We start from the raw sequence: 16,000 nt of genomic DNA, 5'->3' as shown, positions 1-16,000 counted from the left end.
TCATTGATGGATCCTGAAGCACTAGGCGAAGAGTTGCCGGGGGACAACCCACTGGAGATAGCGATCTCCAGGAAGTAAGCACCGACCAACGAGTTTACCATGTTGGTGGGCTAACCCATGGAGATGAAGAACTCCATGAAACAAGCACTGGCCAAAGAGTTGATGAAGTTGGCGGACGAACTCCTCAAAGAAAGTTGGAAGAACAGCAAGGGCCCCACCGTGCCTACCCCGGAAACTCTAGTGGCCACCTATGCGAGGCTCAAGGCTGAGTTTGAGGAGATAGTTGCCGTTGAGAAGTAGTATTCCCCTGGCAAAGTGATGGCCCCCATCGAGGACGAGGAGATGGCCCCTGGAGGGATGGGATCCCCCGGTGAGCTGCACAAGGTAAAAAATAATGGCTTACCATGGTTGTGGTTTTTGATTATTTGCAATGTGCTTGCTATGTTAGGGTTGTGCAGGTGCCGGTGGACGTCCTTGATGATTCCGATGTCGCGGCCCGTCCTGTGGACAACGCCCCAGAGATCGTTTTCGATGTCGCGGTCCGTCCTGTTGACATCACCCAAGAGATTAATTCCGATGCCGCTGTCCATCCTGTGCACATCGCCCTAGAGATTGATTCCGATGTCGCGGTCAGTCCTGTGGACATCGCCCCATAGATCGATTCCCATACCGTTGTTCGTGCTGTGGTCATTGCCCGAGAGATCGATGACAAGAAATAGTTGGTCGCGCTAATCCTTCAGAGTAGTTTGCATTGCCCTGTGTTTAATTACCAGAATGATGCGTGTTATCAAACCATCTTAGGACTAGTGCACTATCATGTGTGGGCGGTACTTGCTACTTTTGTTTGATAGTGAATCATGCAAACCCTCTCCGAGTTATGGAAATATATGTATCCTCACCAGCTTTTGATGTAATATATGGCATGCTTAGATGTAAGTTTGAACTGTTTATCATATCAGTGGGGCTTGTTTGATGATTCTTGGTGTTAGTAGGCTAGCTACTGTGCGAGCTATAGTACTTGCAAAACACACACCAAAGAGAAATGTTGGGCTGATGAGCTCGTGGTACGCTTATACTTATCCATCATCGATCGGCCAATAGCTCAAGCTCCTAAAATTGTAGGCTTAGTGATCGATTAAACAATAGTCAACACGGATACATTCAGGCCTCATTTGGTTCATAGGGTAGGAAAATCGTAGCAAAAGTACAGAGACGTACAACACAAAATCATAGCAATACAGAGACGTACTCCCTTCGTTCCAAAATAGATGACCTAGGCGGGGTAGTTTGGCCTAGTGGGTTTCAGTGATATGATGTGGTATAGTGTCATCCAGTCTTTGCATGTGGTAGCAGTATTGCGGGTACAGTAAGTTTTCTTGAAGCGGAATTCAACAAAGTCATGATGGTTCCTTCTTCCAACCAACTTACAGTGGGAAAGGTTGCGCCTGCGCTACGACCGGGGTGGACCAGGATAATTTTGTGCATGGCAGGTGGACCAGGATGGTCGACGTCCCACATGTCGGCGAATGAAAGTATTATTTCCGATATAGAGGACGAGCAACCAGTATTCATTGTTTATTTTTGCTGAAAGCTATTGTCTCCACTGTTACGACGGAGGAGTGTGAAACACGGCAGCCCGGTGAACTTGGCATGTGCACAACTCCCTTCTTCCTCATGTAATACTACCATAGTGTTGACTATAAGGTTGGCTATAAGGTTACAACTTTTTCTCACTTTCTCTCTATCTATTTCCTCTCAAATGTTTTTTTCCTTTATTTTTTAGACATGATTGTTTTTATGCCTCTTTTTTCAGAATTAGTTTTTTTATACCTAGGAGTACATGTAGAGACGGGCTCTTGCAAAGCCCACTCCTTGAATTTGTCAATGCCTCTCTCTCCTCCACATAAGCGGGCTTATAGCCTAGTATTTTACTGATACTACTTGCTATGAATGCTGGCAGCTGGCGTCTGAGGGGGAAGCGCGTGTGGGGAGGTGGGGGGGCTTTTGGTGGACCAGGGCGGTCTGAAGCGGGCTTGGAAGCGGTCCGGACTCCCGCATGGCCCATCTCACATTATCACCATATATTTCTTGGAGTCCGCACGCGCCGGGCGGGCGATCTCTTCTCCCTCCCCCGTCTCTCTCTTCTCAGCCGACGCCCGCCGAGCGATTAGATTTCGGCTATCGACGATTTATTCAATTGCAGTCCCACATGTCAGTGAAATTGCAAGACAACGCGTGTCCCCTCTGCTGATCGGCGTGCGAGCCGGACTGTCGGGGGTGCGACTCATACGAGTCATAAGTGTGCCGCCTTTTCCTTCTGAACTTGCAAAGTGTAACATTTTCGTGCAATCGATCGATAGAAATCCAGAACAAAATGACGAGGGCGGTGCTTTCCCGCGCGTTAGGCGAGCTAGTTTGAGTGATATGACATGCTACAGTGCCGTCCACTTGCTCCATTTTTATGTGAGCAAGAGTTTACACTCTTACGTGGGAGGAGTGTGAAACATGGAGGATTTGATTTTGATCGAGGGATAACTGTTCCCTGCCGAATATGGAGCACTATTAGCGATTATAGCATGATAGTTAGGGCATCTCCAGCACTGTCCCACAAATTTACACCGGCATCTATCCGCAGACACTAATGGATGCCATCCGATGTTGCCCGCATACATATCGACAACTATATGAACTAATTAGACGAAATTCATGCAAACAAAGCAAATTTCAAATTAACCGGATGAAATTTATTACATTTCGAAAACTTTTCCTACAAACTGGAGGAAATTCATTACATATTTCGTGCAAACCGTACTAAAACCTACTGTAAACCTAATCTAAACGATCGCCGGCACCCGACCACCATGTTCGGCCATGAACCCAAGAAAGCCGGCCATTGCCTTTGCCTCCTCCTCATCTGCCTCGATAACCTCCTCCTCTAGAGCATGAGGTTCTGAAGATTCCCGCCTCCATGTCGCCGTCAAGCGGCTAATTGGCCGCCGATGTTTACCCCACCAAGCTTGGTGTCAACTGAGTGGAGTAGCGGTGGCCTTCCTGGGATCAGAGCGAGAGCGACCTACCGTGTACTACTCTTCCTCGCTGTCGGCTGCGCCCGCGCATGCGTGCCGGCATCGTGGTTGTGGCGGCACAGAGTGGCCGGGGGAGAGCCGGTGATCTCCTTCGTCTGCTCCTACGACAGTACGTCGAAGAGAGCTTTGGAGCGCTCCCAAAGCGAAGCCACCGATGTCCTTCGTCTGCTCCTGCGATAGTGCGTCCAAGAGAGCTTTGGAGCGCCAGGAGGCCATGGTTGGTGTGGTGCCGACAGAAGGAAGGGACCGGAGGAGAATGAGTGTGGGTCTTTGGCTATGGCTGGGAGCTGGGGCTCAAGTTAATATAGCGGGCGAATGGCAATGAGCCGCAGCAAATGGATGGACGGCTGGCGTTGGAGTAGGTTCGTCGGGCGTGAATGCGGACATTGCTTTAATGACTTAACTGCAGGTGCGCTGGGTTACTGACATGTGGGCCCAACGGGCATCTGGCCCACATGTCAGTAACAGACCAACTTCACCTGCAGTTAAGTCTGGTTAATGCAGCATTGACGTTCTAGAGAAACAGTGACCAGGGGTTTCGGTAGGCCAGGGCGGTCAGACACTGGCATGGTGGTAAAATGTGAACGCATGGATGACGAGCCTTTGAAGTGTATGCGGCACGTATTGACAACCAGGAGTCCATGCAACCGCTCTTGTCGTCAGCTAGCCTTCGACGACCACCATTAGACACCACAAAACCATGCATAATCTATGAATTATTGACGAATCGATCAGACACACACTCGTGTGTAGTGGCACTATGATCGGTCGCTCACGATAATACATACTCTATACCATAGTACCCTCTCTAGCTAGGCTGTTTTATAGATTGACGTTGTGATGGACGATATACATGAGCAAGGCGCTCCTGACTATGACCGTTTGTGTTGAGCCAGGTGAATAAATACATGCTCGGCGTTCGCGGAGGCCTCCATCAAACGTCTAAACAGTAATGCCAGGCACTGCCGGGGCACGCAGGTGATGGGCTTGCCATTTGCGTTGCGCCATGAGCAGGACTTTGATTGAGAGGGTGATGTGCAAGCATTAGCATGGTTTGACAGAGTGAGCATGAGTGTCTGCACGCGTACATGCTACTTTCCTCTATGGACGGTGTGCGCTAATGTGTGCATCACGTATAACATTAAAAAATCCGTTTGTGCATTTAACGCAAAGTATATCATTTTCATTTGCCTGAGGCGTGTGCGTTGCAGCGACGAGTCCGTGGTTTGATTCCTCACATACGCATAATTTTGGTTTTATTTCTTTCTCCACTGACAGGTAGGCCTGCATAGATAGATAGATAAAGAACACGAGCTGATGAGGCGCATGCGGACTATTTGACTAGTCAACCACACAAAACGGAGCTATACGTTGAGCCAGTGACCGTATAATCACCATATCTCGTATACAATGATCAAAGTGAGCTATCAAGACAAGTTTGATGACCGCCAATGCATTTTACTCGGTAATAAATGACCAGGATTGAAGGGGAATCCAAATTTCCTTCATCTTCTGTCCTTGAGCTCTTGACAAACCAATGCACTATATGGTTGTCCGGCCACTCCACCCTACAGCTCTCACCAAGCGTCGTTCATGCCACCGCGCCGCACACTAACCGGTAAGGAAGCGATGGCATCCCGCCATGCCGAGTTCCTCGCCGCCCATGAACGCACACAAAAAGGTAGGGAAGCGACGGCATCCGCTGTGCCGAGTTCATTACCGCTTGCAACCTCACACCTATGTGGGCAGAATTTGAAGCAGCCAAGGCCGAATGGCCAGTAGAGCAAGAGGCAGCCAAAGCCGCACAGAGGGAGCGAAAAGGTCAGAAAGCACTCAAGAAAAGAGAGGCCCGCTGTCGGTGTCAAAACCGGCGGATCTCGGGTAGGGGGTCCCGAACTGTGCGTCTAGGCGGATGGTAACAGGAGACAAGGGTCACGATGTTTTACCCAGGTTCGGGCCCTCTCGATGGAGGTAAGACCCTACGTCCTGCTTGATTAATATTGATGACATGGGTATTACAAGAGTGGATCTACCACGAGATCAAGGGGGCTAAACCCTAGAAGCTAGCCTATGGTATGATTTGTTGTTTGTCCTACGGACTAAAACTCTCCGGTTTACATAGACACCGGAGAGGGCTAGGGTTACACAGAGTCGGTTACAATGGTAGGAGATCTACATACCCATATCGCCAAGCTTGCCTTCCACGCCAAGGAAAGTCCCATCCGTAAACGGGACGAAGTCTTCAATCTTGTATCTTCATAGTCTTGGAGTCCGGCCAATGATGATAGTTCGGCTATCCGGACACCCCCTAGTCCAGGACTCCCTCAGTAGCCCCTGAACCACGCTTCAATGACGACGAGTCCGGCGCGCATATTGTCTTCGGCATTGCAAGGCGGGTTCCTCCTCCGAATACTTCATAGAAGATTGTGAACACCAGGATAGTGTCCGGCTCTGCAAAATAAATTCCACATACCACCATAGAGAGAATAATATTTACACAACTTCAATCTGCTGACGTATTTCGTAGCATGACATCACGCCACGGCCAAGCCTTTATTCGAATTGTTTTTATTGTTCCACCTTAGCGCGTTTATCGAAGCGGTTTCCTTGGCACGTCTTGTAGAAGCAGAGATCGTGTTCCCCTTATTCTGGGATTCTCATCAATACGAACATGGGTAACCCAAACGCGCCCGTTGGCCCACCCCCTCCATCGAAGGCGAGTCCCAAACGGTTATGGGGACGGCTCTTGGTATTCAACCCCTTTATAACGAGACCAAGGCCTGTTCGTTTTCTTCAATCCTCAATCGAATCCTCCCCTCGCCCCGATTTCCAACACCCGAGACTCCAGATTCGAGCGCTTTGGACCTTCGACAATGTCCGACTCCGACCTACAGGGCCGGTGGATGCCTTCTTCCATCACGGAAGAGGACGTGCTAAAGCTGAGAGACGCCAGGTATCTCCCTGCGAGATTTCGCATAGGTTGCCCGCCCAAGGGCAAGTCATTCCCACCCCCGAGCCTGGTGAGAGCGTGGTGTTCATGTCTCACTTCCGTCGGGGTTTAGGCTTCCCGACGGACCCTTTTGTGAGGGGGCTCATGTTCTATTATGGGCTGGAGTTCCATGACTTGGCTCCGGAGTCCATCCTCCACATCTCATCTTTCATTGTTATCTGCGAAGCCTTCCTCCGCACTACCCCTCACTTCGGATTGTGGCTCAAGACCTTCAACGTGGAGCCGAAGATGATCGAGGGGCGACAGGCAGAGTGCGGAGGGGCTGTCATAAGCAAGAGGGTCGATGCTCCATGGCCCGAGGGCTCCTTTCAAGAGGAGCTTGGTTTGTGGCAACAGGAGTGGTTCTATATCACCGCTCCCAGGGGCACCAGGCAAGCGGCGCCACCTGCCTTTTGCCCGAGCCCTCCACAGCGGCTGGCGTCGTGCGTCAACAAAGGGCTTGACTAGGGGCCGTCCAAGGACGTACCAATACTGCAGGGCCGGATTCGAGACCTCCAAGAGAGGAAGATCACGCTGGTCGTAGTGACGCAGGTCATGCTGATCCGGCGTCTTCTGCCCTACAAACGTCGCCCTCTCCGGCTGTGGGAATTCAATCCGGAGGGACCATGAGCTGTCCGCCACCTCATGGGTGCGACGCCTGTGGAGATGTATAAACTGTTCTTCGGATCACCAGAGATGTGTCCGGACTTAGAATGCCGGCCTAAGCTACAATCGCCCGGATACTCAAGTAAGTAGTTCCCTTGCCCGGACGTGCTATCATAATTCTCGCTCTTTTAAAAAGTTGTCCCCTGAACAGGAGTGGATAGCAGAAGCAAAGCTAATAAGGTGTCCGGCCCCCCTCCTTGAGACCATGCCGGATCCCGTGTTAGCCAGGATGCTGGAGGCTGTGTCTTTAGAAGAGGGCGAAGGGGGAAACAGGGAAACTACTGCCTCTGCTAAAGAGGCTCTCAAGAAAGGGGGGATCGAGAATCCCTCCCTCCAGGGGGAGAAGAGGACCGCTTCCAAAGATCCGGAGGTCAAGGCCTCAAAGCGGGGGAAGAAATCTTCACCAGAGGGTCCTACGCCAGGGGAAACCCCGGCCGCACTATTTCCCCAAGGGAATCGGCCCTCTAGCAAGCCGTAAGTAGAAAAGAGGAGTTTCATAATAAGGGACATCCCTGTTTTTATTTCTGAGGATAACCGAAGTTCTTACCTTGTAGTTCGGATCTCAGCCCTTCTCAGTAGAGCTCATCTTCGGGGGATCTTCATCCAGAGATGATGGAGAGCGAGACGCCTCCATCTGCCGCACCGTCAGGCGGGGCGGACGACCCTGAGGTGTCATCGCGGAGGGTCTCCCCGAGTCCGGCAGGGCCGGAGAGTTCGGCACCAACTGGTGTACGGCCGGAGGAGCTGAAGGATCTGCTCGAGAGGGCATCTATCCCAGAAGATCACCGTACATTAATGGGTATGGTGATTGAAAGGATTTCATCCGCTGAGAGCGGGTTGCATGAGCTCGTTAGAAGTTTACTAACAGGATTTGAGGTACGTAAAAATGACCATACTTTTTGACAGTTTTGCGCTTAGAATGCGCCCTGTAGAGATAGTAGCCCCTGAGACTCGGTATGTTGGCGAGAACATCAGTGTGCCGAGGATCATAATCTCAGTTATAAGGTATCGTTCTTCCCGTGCAGGTGGTAGGGCGTTCGGTGGCCGGCCGGACTGATGCAGTTGCCGAACTGAAGCGGCAACTTAACGTTGCGGATGCGGACATCGCGCTGGTCAATAAACAGCTTGACGAGTCACAAGGTAGGTGGATTCTCCGCGATTACTTAGTAAGGGAGCTGATGCCCACGCCTGACAATATGTATGCTTGATACAGATGGCGCCGCTGCTGTGGAGGAGCTTCGGGCGGAGCTTGCCCGAGTCAAGGAGCAAGCCAGAAAGAGTGATGCGGCTACCTCGAAGGCGGTCGAAGAGCTAAAAGCCGAAAAGGCTGCTCACTGCCGAAGCAGGGAGGATATGGCCGAAATGGCCGTGAAGCTGAAGGATGCTGCCGACCGCTATGAGTTTCTTGAAAGAGAACGCCGAGCGGAGCAAGAGGACCTGAAGAAGGCCACTGCCGAAGCCAAAGATGCCCGCTCCGCGATGAGGGCTATAAAAGAGGAGCTGCATTAGGCCGGGGATATTGCGGCTGGAAAGCCCTTTCTGCTGCGTAGGAAGTTTACGGACCCGAAGTATGCTCAGTTGGGCCAGTTGTGGGGTGCAGAGGATACTTATCTGAATTTGGCGGCGAGTGCGGCGGACGCGGTCGTGCACTTCTGAAGCTAAAAGGATCACGAGATGGAAGAGCTTTTTTGGTCTCAATTCCATAATCCGGAGCATCCACTTCCGTTAACCGATCGGTTGGCTGAGTGGGCTGAGCTGAACAGGTTATCCGGACTTGCCATGAAGGATGTCGTAGCTCATCTGTGGCCGGAAAGGCCCGAGCCGAAGAGTTATTTTGGCTTGGTGCAGCAGTTCCTTGATGCGGTGCCGCATATCAAGGTGATGAAGCGGTCGGCATGCATAGAGGGTGCACGGATGGCTCTCCCCGTGTCAAAACATACTGGGCAGAGATGGAGGCCACCGACATTGCAACCCGGGATTCGGACAGAAGCCGATTACCCGCCGAGCACTATTTTGAGGAAGTCCTGCAGGGCGCTCGTTTAATAGAGTCGCAGTGCTCGAAAAACGTTATGTTCAAATGACATGTATGATTTGTAAAACTATATTTATAATGTAAGGGCTTTTTATACTTGTGCGTTCAAGCATTGAAATACCTCCTGTGTGGCCGTTAATGTATATGTATATATAACCTGAAAGATGGCAGTCTTCGGCTTCAGCCCCCACGCACATAGTGCGGGGGTGTTTGCAAAAAAGCGCATTTTCACACTTAATCCAACGTTTTGGTCCTGTGAAGGAGGTGATAGCGTAGCAAACTAGGCAACCGGACTATAATGCTTTATCACTTTCACTTAGCCATAGGAGTTCGATGGTGGGGCTACGATATAGCCCCTAGGGGCACCGCGCTCTCCAGATTCGGGGCGCGTATGTGCCTTACCGGGAAACAGTCCTTCGTCAAAGCGGAGGAATTCTAAACATTCCGATGGTCGATCGAGTGGTTGACCAGTCTCTCGCTACATCATGATAGTCAGTTTTCGGCTTTCTCTACTGAGGTGCTCACCAGGCCGAACCGGGGCACAATCGCAGTAGTTCTCCTGGTGCCGCGTTAGCCGATAGAGCGGAACGTAAGGCAGCAAAACACAGGAGCCGGGCAAACCCAACATTTGACCAAAGACATGATTCGGAGCTGATGCATATAAGGCCTAACTCGAGATGTCAAACACTCCCTAAGGTATTCAGTCTTTATGAAGACGGACAGAACAATGCCCTAAGCCCCTAGTTTCCAGGTACGCGCGAAAACTTCTGACGCGGCCGATGCCAAAACGCCAGCCTCCTCGGTTATGGTAAGAAACCGGGGGATGTGTATCAACAAGAGACAGTAAATAAGGTTTACGCAGGGTCTTAATCTGAAAAGAATCCTTGCAACGGGTCCCTGCTGCATGTCTGCGCATGTGTCTCCGTTGTGCTGTATCCTGGACGGGTGTAGCACGTTGTTCATCTGTAAAAGAGAAGAACTTAGTTTGAAAAATAGGTCATGCGAAAAATGTATTTTTTAAAATAAACAGAGTATGATTCAAAAACTGAATAAAATTGAGCTTTATTGGCTCTTTATCGTGCCGCCCTTTGTAAAGGGGTACACGACTGGTAAGCCCCTTGTTTATTTATACTGGACTCGCCTAACCGTGTTCGGGGTTTGAATGACTTGTTTAGGGGCTTTGATCAGCAAAGCCGGATTAGTGTGCGACTGTCAAAGTAGTCCCACGTTCTTCCGTAGTCGAGGAACACTCGAAGTTACCCTTGAGTGAGATGATGCCGCGTGGACCGGGCATTTTAAGTGTAAGAGACGCATAATGCGGTATTGCGTTAAAGCGTGCGAAAGCTTCGCGCCCCAATAGTGCTTGATAGCTACTTTTAAATGGGGCGATATGGAAGATTAGCTTTTCACGACAGAAGTTGTCGGATGAACCGAACACAACTTATAGTAGTAAAGAGCCCGTACAATTGGCATAAGGGCTTGGCGTCACTCCTTTAAAGGAAGTGTTGCTATGGCGAATTTTGGTAGGGTCTATCCCCATCCTGCGGATTGAGTCCTGGTATAGCAGGTTTATATCGCTGCCGCCATCCATTAAGACTTGTGTAAACTGTAGCCCGTCGATTATAGGATCCAATATCAAAGCAGTCCATCATGCGTTTCGAATACTTCTGGAGTAATCCTGATGGTCGAAAGTAATTGGTTTTGACATCCAGTTTCGCAACTCCGCTGGGGTGGACCGTGCGGCGCGTACTTTAGTAGGTGCCGCCCTATTTTTCCTTGTTATCACTTGAAGTGAATTCACTATTTTGACTTCTTGTGGGAAAGTCTTTTGTCTCACGGCGCTCTGCTTGTGGGGTTCATCGTCGTCCTTACTTGGTGCGCCGAGCCCCTTGTGTTCGGCGTTAAGTCGGCCGGACTGCTTGAAGACCCAACAATCCCTGTGGGTATGGTTTGCGGGCTTCCCGGGGGTACTGTGGATTTGACATATTTTGTCCAAGATTTTGTTTAGATTGGATAGCTCGTCACTGTTTTCCTTAAGAGGCAGTGCTTTGTTGTTCGGCCGAGAGCTTTTGAACCCGGCGTTAACTTTCGTGCTCTTTGGGCTATTTTCCTTATTTCGACGCTGGTCTTTTCTGCGTTGTGATTTCCCATTTCCATCTCTGACCCCGGATGTACTCGGGTCGCTGGTGCTGCATCTTGCCAGCCAGCTATCTTCTCCCGCGCAAAAGCGGGTCATGAGGCTTGTTAATGCGGCCATTGTCCTTGGCTTTTCCTGGCCTAGGTGTCTGGCAAGCCATTCGTCTCGGACGTTATGTTTGAAGGCTGCTAAGGCTTCGGCGTCTGGACAGTCGACTATTTGGTTCTTTTTGGTAAGGAACCTGTTCCAGAATTTGTGGGCTGACTCTCCGGGCTATTGAGTTATGTGACTTAAATCGTCTGCATCCGGAGGGCGGACATAAGTCCCCTGAAAATTTGCCCCAAATGCGTCCTCGAGCTCTTCCCAACTTCCAATGGTATTTTCTGGGAGGCTTTTGAGCCAATGCCGGGCTGGCCCTTTGAGCTTGAGGGGTAGGTATTTTATGGCGTGGAGATCGTCTCCTCTAGCCATATGTATGTGTAGGATGTAATCCTCAATCCAGACTCCGGGGTCTGTTGTTCCGTCGTATGCCTCTATGTTTACGGGCTTGAATCCCGCTGAAAATTCATGATCCAGTACCTCATCGGTGAAACATAGGGGGTGTGCGGTGCCCCTGTATTTAGGTGTGCCATTATTTTCGAACACTCGTCGTGTTGTTTTGTTCCCAGGAGCCTTCCTTCTTGGCCCATAGATGGACCTGACCGGGCTATCCTTTTTGTGAAGATCCTTATGTGGATCGCGTGCCGGCTTGTGTGCGGCACCGCTTGCCGCTCTTTGTTTGCCATGTGGTCGTCTATCCGACCGGGCAACCTCTTTGTTCTTTGATCGTGGGGGCTCTACGGCCTCCTCGTCAAATTCGGGTAGTAGTTTGCGCTTCGGGTAGCTCTTTGTTTGGCGACTATCGTCGTATTTCTCTGCGGTGTTGAGTACCTTGCTCCATCTCATTCTGAGTACGTCTTCCGCTGTTTTGAGCTTCCGCTTGTGCTTCTTCAGACTTCGTGCAGTGGCGACGAGCCTTTTGTGGAGGTTCTTCTGCTCCAACGACGTGTCCGGCGTGAGATCGTCCGGACTGTTATCTTCGCTGGGGACGGATTGTCTATCCAGGTTGTCCTGTTCGGATGGTTGCTCGAGAGCATGTTCGTCGTCCACCGGTTCACCCTGCTCTATGGCTTGGTCTGTATGTGTGTTGTCTTTGTCGAGGCGGGACTTTGAGCGGCGCTTACATCGCCGCTTTGACTGTTTTTCGAGGGAATTATCCTTCGCAGCGTCCCATTGTTCCTCGTTATCGCTTCCTTTAGGAGTGTCCACCATGTATACATCATGAGTTGAGGTGGCCTTCCCGTGCCCTGCAGGCGCTGGTTCTTCATCGTCTCCGGCATCGTCGTCCGTACTGTCGATGTCTTCGGAGTCAAAGTCGAGCATGTCGGTTAGATCATCGACAGTGGCTACAAAGTGGGTGGTGGGTGGGCGTTGAATTTCTTCGTCGTCTGCATCCCAACCTTCCTGACCATAGTACGGCCTGGGCTCTCCTGATAAAGAGAGGTACTTTAGTAAATTCAGGATGTCGCCAAAAGGCGAGTGCTGAAAGATGTCCGTAGCGGTGAACTCCATGATCGGTGCCCAATCGAATTCGATTGGTAGAGGTGCGGGAGGTTCGGAGTCCGGTGAGGAGTCCAGCACCTCGGAGTCATGAGTTTCACAAGGGACAGGGTCGGTATTCAGCTCCATCGCCGTAGAGGTAGCAGCCCCCGAGGCGGTGTCTAGGCACCCATCCTCGATCGGCGCAGTCGGCTCTGAGTTAAGGGTCGAAGCGGACTCTTGTGTGGCCTCCAGGGCACTGTCCGGCGGCAGAGCTAAGTCATGCCCATCGTGACAGTGCGGCGCGCTCGGCTGTGGCTCGAATCTGTCGAAGATCAAGTCTCCGCGGATGTCGGCTGTGAAGTTCAAACTTCCAAATCTGACCTGATGGCCAGGGGCGTAGCTTTCGATCTGCTCCAGATGGCCGAGCGAATTGGCCCGCAGTGCAAAGCCGCCGAATACAAAGATCTGTCCGGGGAGAAAAGTCTCACCCTAGACCGCGTTGTTGTTGATGATCGAAGGATCCATCGGGCCTATGAGCGACGACACAGAGGAACTCTCAATGAAAGCACCAATGTCGGTGTCAAAACCGGCGGATCTCGGGTAGGGGGTCCCGAACTGTGCGTCTAGGAGGATGGTAACAGGAGACAAGGGACACGATGTTTTACCCAGGTTCGGGCCCTCTCAATGGAGGTAAAACCCTACGTCCTGCTTGATTAATGTTGATGATATGGGTATTAAAAGAGTGGATCTACCACGAGATCAAGGGGGCTAAACCCTAGAAGCTAGCCTATGGTATGATTTGTTGTTCGTCCTATAGACTAAAACCCTCCGGTTTATATAGACACCGGAGAGGGCTAGGGTTACACAGAGTCGGTTACAATGGTAGGAGATCTACATATCCGTAATGCCAAGCTTGCCTTCCACGCCAAGGAAAGTCCCATCCGGACACGGGACGAAGTCTTCAATCTTGTATCTTCATAGTCTTGGAGTCCGGCCAATGATGATAGTTTGGCTATCCGGACACCCCCTAGTCCAGGACTCCCTCACCCGCTGCCACAAGAAAGAAGAGGACGCATGCGCTGCTGTGGAGAGGTCAGCGGAGATCCAAGCACGGTGGGGTGTCGCCGACAAAGCCAGGAAGGAGAACGACGGCGTCTGGCCAGTATGTGAGAAGTAGTAGTACTAGTAGTTAGTGTGTGTGTCTGTTTCTCAGTACGAGCATGTACTAGTACTACTAGTTACTACTGTAGTTTTTAGAGCAAATTACCAGTACATGAGCCTAGACTCAATGGAAAAAATCCTATCCTATGCATCAAATGGCATCTCTTTCTCTATAGGAATTGAGATGCATGTCATCTCACTTCTTATGATTTTCATATTCCTATAAATTTCCTATCCTATGAACGAAAGGAGGCCTCTGCTGGAGTAACTACTGTAGCTAGCAGTACTGCTGGTACAATAGTTTTCTTCAAGAAGCGGAATTCAACGAAGTCATGATGGTTCCTTCGTCCGAGCAACTTCACAGTGGGAAAGGTTGGGCATGTGGTTTGACGGCTCATTAGTCATTATTACTGCGGCGCGACGACCGAGGTGACTCTCCTTTGGAGTTCTGCGTGCATGGCAAGTGGACCAGGATGGTCGACGTCCCACATGTTGGTGAACGGAAGTACTCTTTCCGATATCGAGGAGCAAGGAAACCGCGTGGTATAGTATCACTGCTGATTTATATTTATTTTTTATTTTTGATGAATGCTAGAGTTTCAACTCTTACGACAAAGAAGTGCCAAACATGACACGTGCTGGATGTCCCACATGTCAGCGAAAGGAGTGGGACATGAACATCGTGGTAGAGCGTCTCCACTTCTTCCACGTCTGGGTCCGAGACCACACGTAGTAGTAGTGGTATGAATGATACAAAGTGTGACCCGGAGAGAAAGACACGTCTAGTTGGAAGGTCTCAGGGCATACACGTAAACAAATATCAAAACTAATATGTGCCTCCGGTTAATATAGTAGTAGTGGAGTACTTAGGCACGTACTCCATAACATCACTGGGCATTGCATGTACAACATTTAGTGGTACATAGTAAGAGACAAATGCCTATATGCCACACATGTTCATACTATTTGTGCCTTTCTACTTCACTTACTGTGCTACATTACTCAGGTTCGTACGTCCACTCCTGGGTACATGTTCGTCTCATAGTTCTAGTCCCACGTGTTCTTCATAGATGGAACGATCCATATCATTGCAGTTAGTGTGGCTCCCCATAATGGAGACTCATCCAAACTATGGCCCTGTTTGGATCCATGTGTTAGAGTTAGTTTGAGCTAGTTGGGGATCAAATAGCCCTAAAGTATCCAAACATGAGGGTTAAATTGGAGCAAGTTAGACTTGTTTGGTTGAACCGCCTCCCTAGGTGTTTGGAGAGGAATTGGCTAGCGCGAGGCAGTTCTATAGGTGGGCAGGCGGCTTGTAAGAAAAAAATTCTCCTCATGCTATGAGCCACCACACACGCGTTAGCGAGGGAGAAGGCATAGTAAGAAAGCTTCTCATCGTTCTGTGAGTTAACGGGACACATCAAAGTTATTTAGTACATACTCTCTCCAAAAAAAAGGCTGACCATGTCATGGCTACCATCCCGTGCTCCGTCGTTGAGTACGTGCACTATTCACGTGCCATCGAGGAGAAACAATATTGCGTAGTAGGTGTCATCGAAGTGCATGACTCACTTACGCACTGCTTATCTGATTATCTCCATTTTCTTGCATGACACATGCACCTTGATGCTAGATGTCTCACGTGTTGGCAAAAGGATGAACAAAGCTCACGTCAAAAAAAGAGTGGAAGAACATATATTCCCGACAACCGAGAAGAAGCAAGGAACCTCGTGGGGGAGCATCTGCACTCATAATATTTTATATTATTCAGCGATATAAAATCAACCAATCATCATCTCCATAGTGGACTGGAAGAGTACGGAACACGGCAACCCAGTGTAGTTACAACAAACTACATGGCTAACCCACGCTATCACCATATTTCTTGGCTTCCGTGCGACACCTAGCTCTAGTAATCCAGCAGCCCGTATCGCTTCTCACTCCTCGTCTCTCTCAAAGTGCGGCGGGCTGGTGTTTTGCCGTCTATTGAGGTCGGTTAACTCATCACATTGAGCGACATGCCAAGAGTATTCTAAAAAAAATACTATACTCTATTGTTATGCCAAGAAGAGGAAGTGCTTTGATTGATGGACCAAACGAGATAGGCGTGCCGTACCGTGAGTGTGTCCAGATTCTCGTTTTGAACTCGTTTAGAACACTTGGTTTTGACTATTGATAAGATTTTATATAGGGCCTAATTTATTCTTCGAGGATGCATTTTACTATTGATAAGATTTTATATAATTTGAAAATTATATCATTCGAAGATCCTTTCACGTTCCGTTTTAAAAAAGATCCTTTCACGTACGAATTTGACTGTATGCTTTGAGCAACTTGCATGTCCTATA

This window comes from Triticum dicoccoides, chromosome 2B (genome assembly GCF_002162155.2).
Source record: "Triticum dicoccoides isolate Atlit2015 ecotype Zavitan chromosome 2B, WEW_v2.0, whole genome shotgun sequence".
Classification (NCBI taxonomy): Eukaryota; Viridiplantae; Streptophyta; class Magnoliopsida; order Poales; family Poaceae; genus Triticum; species Triticum dicoccoides.
This window is presented reverse-complemented; position numbering follows the sequence as displayed.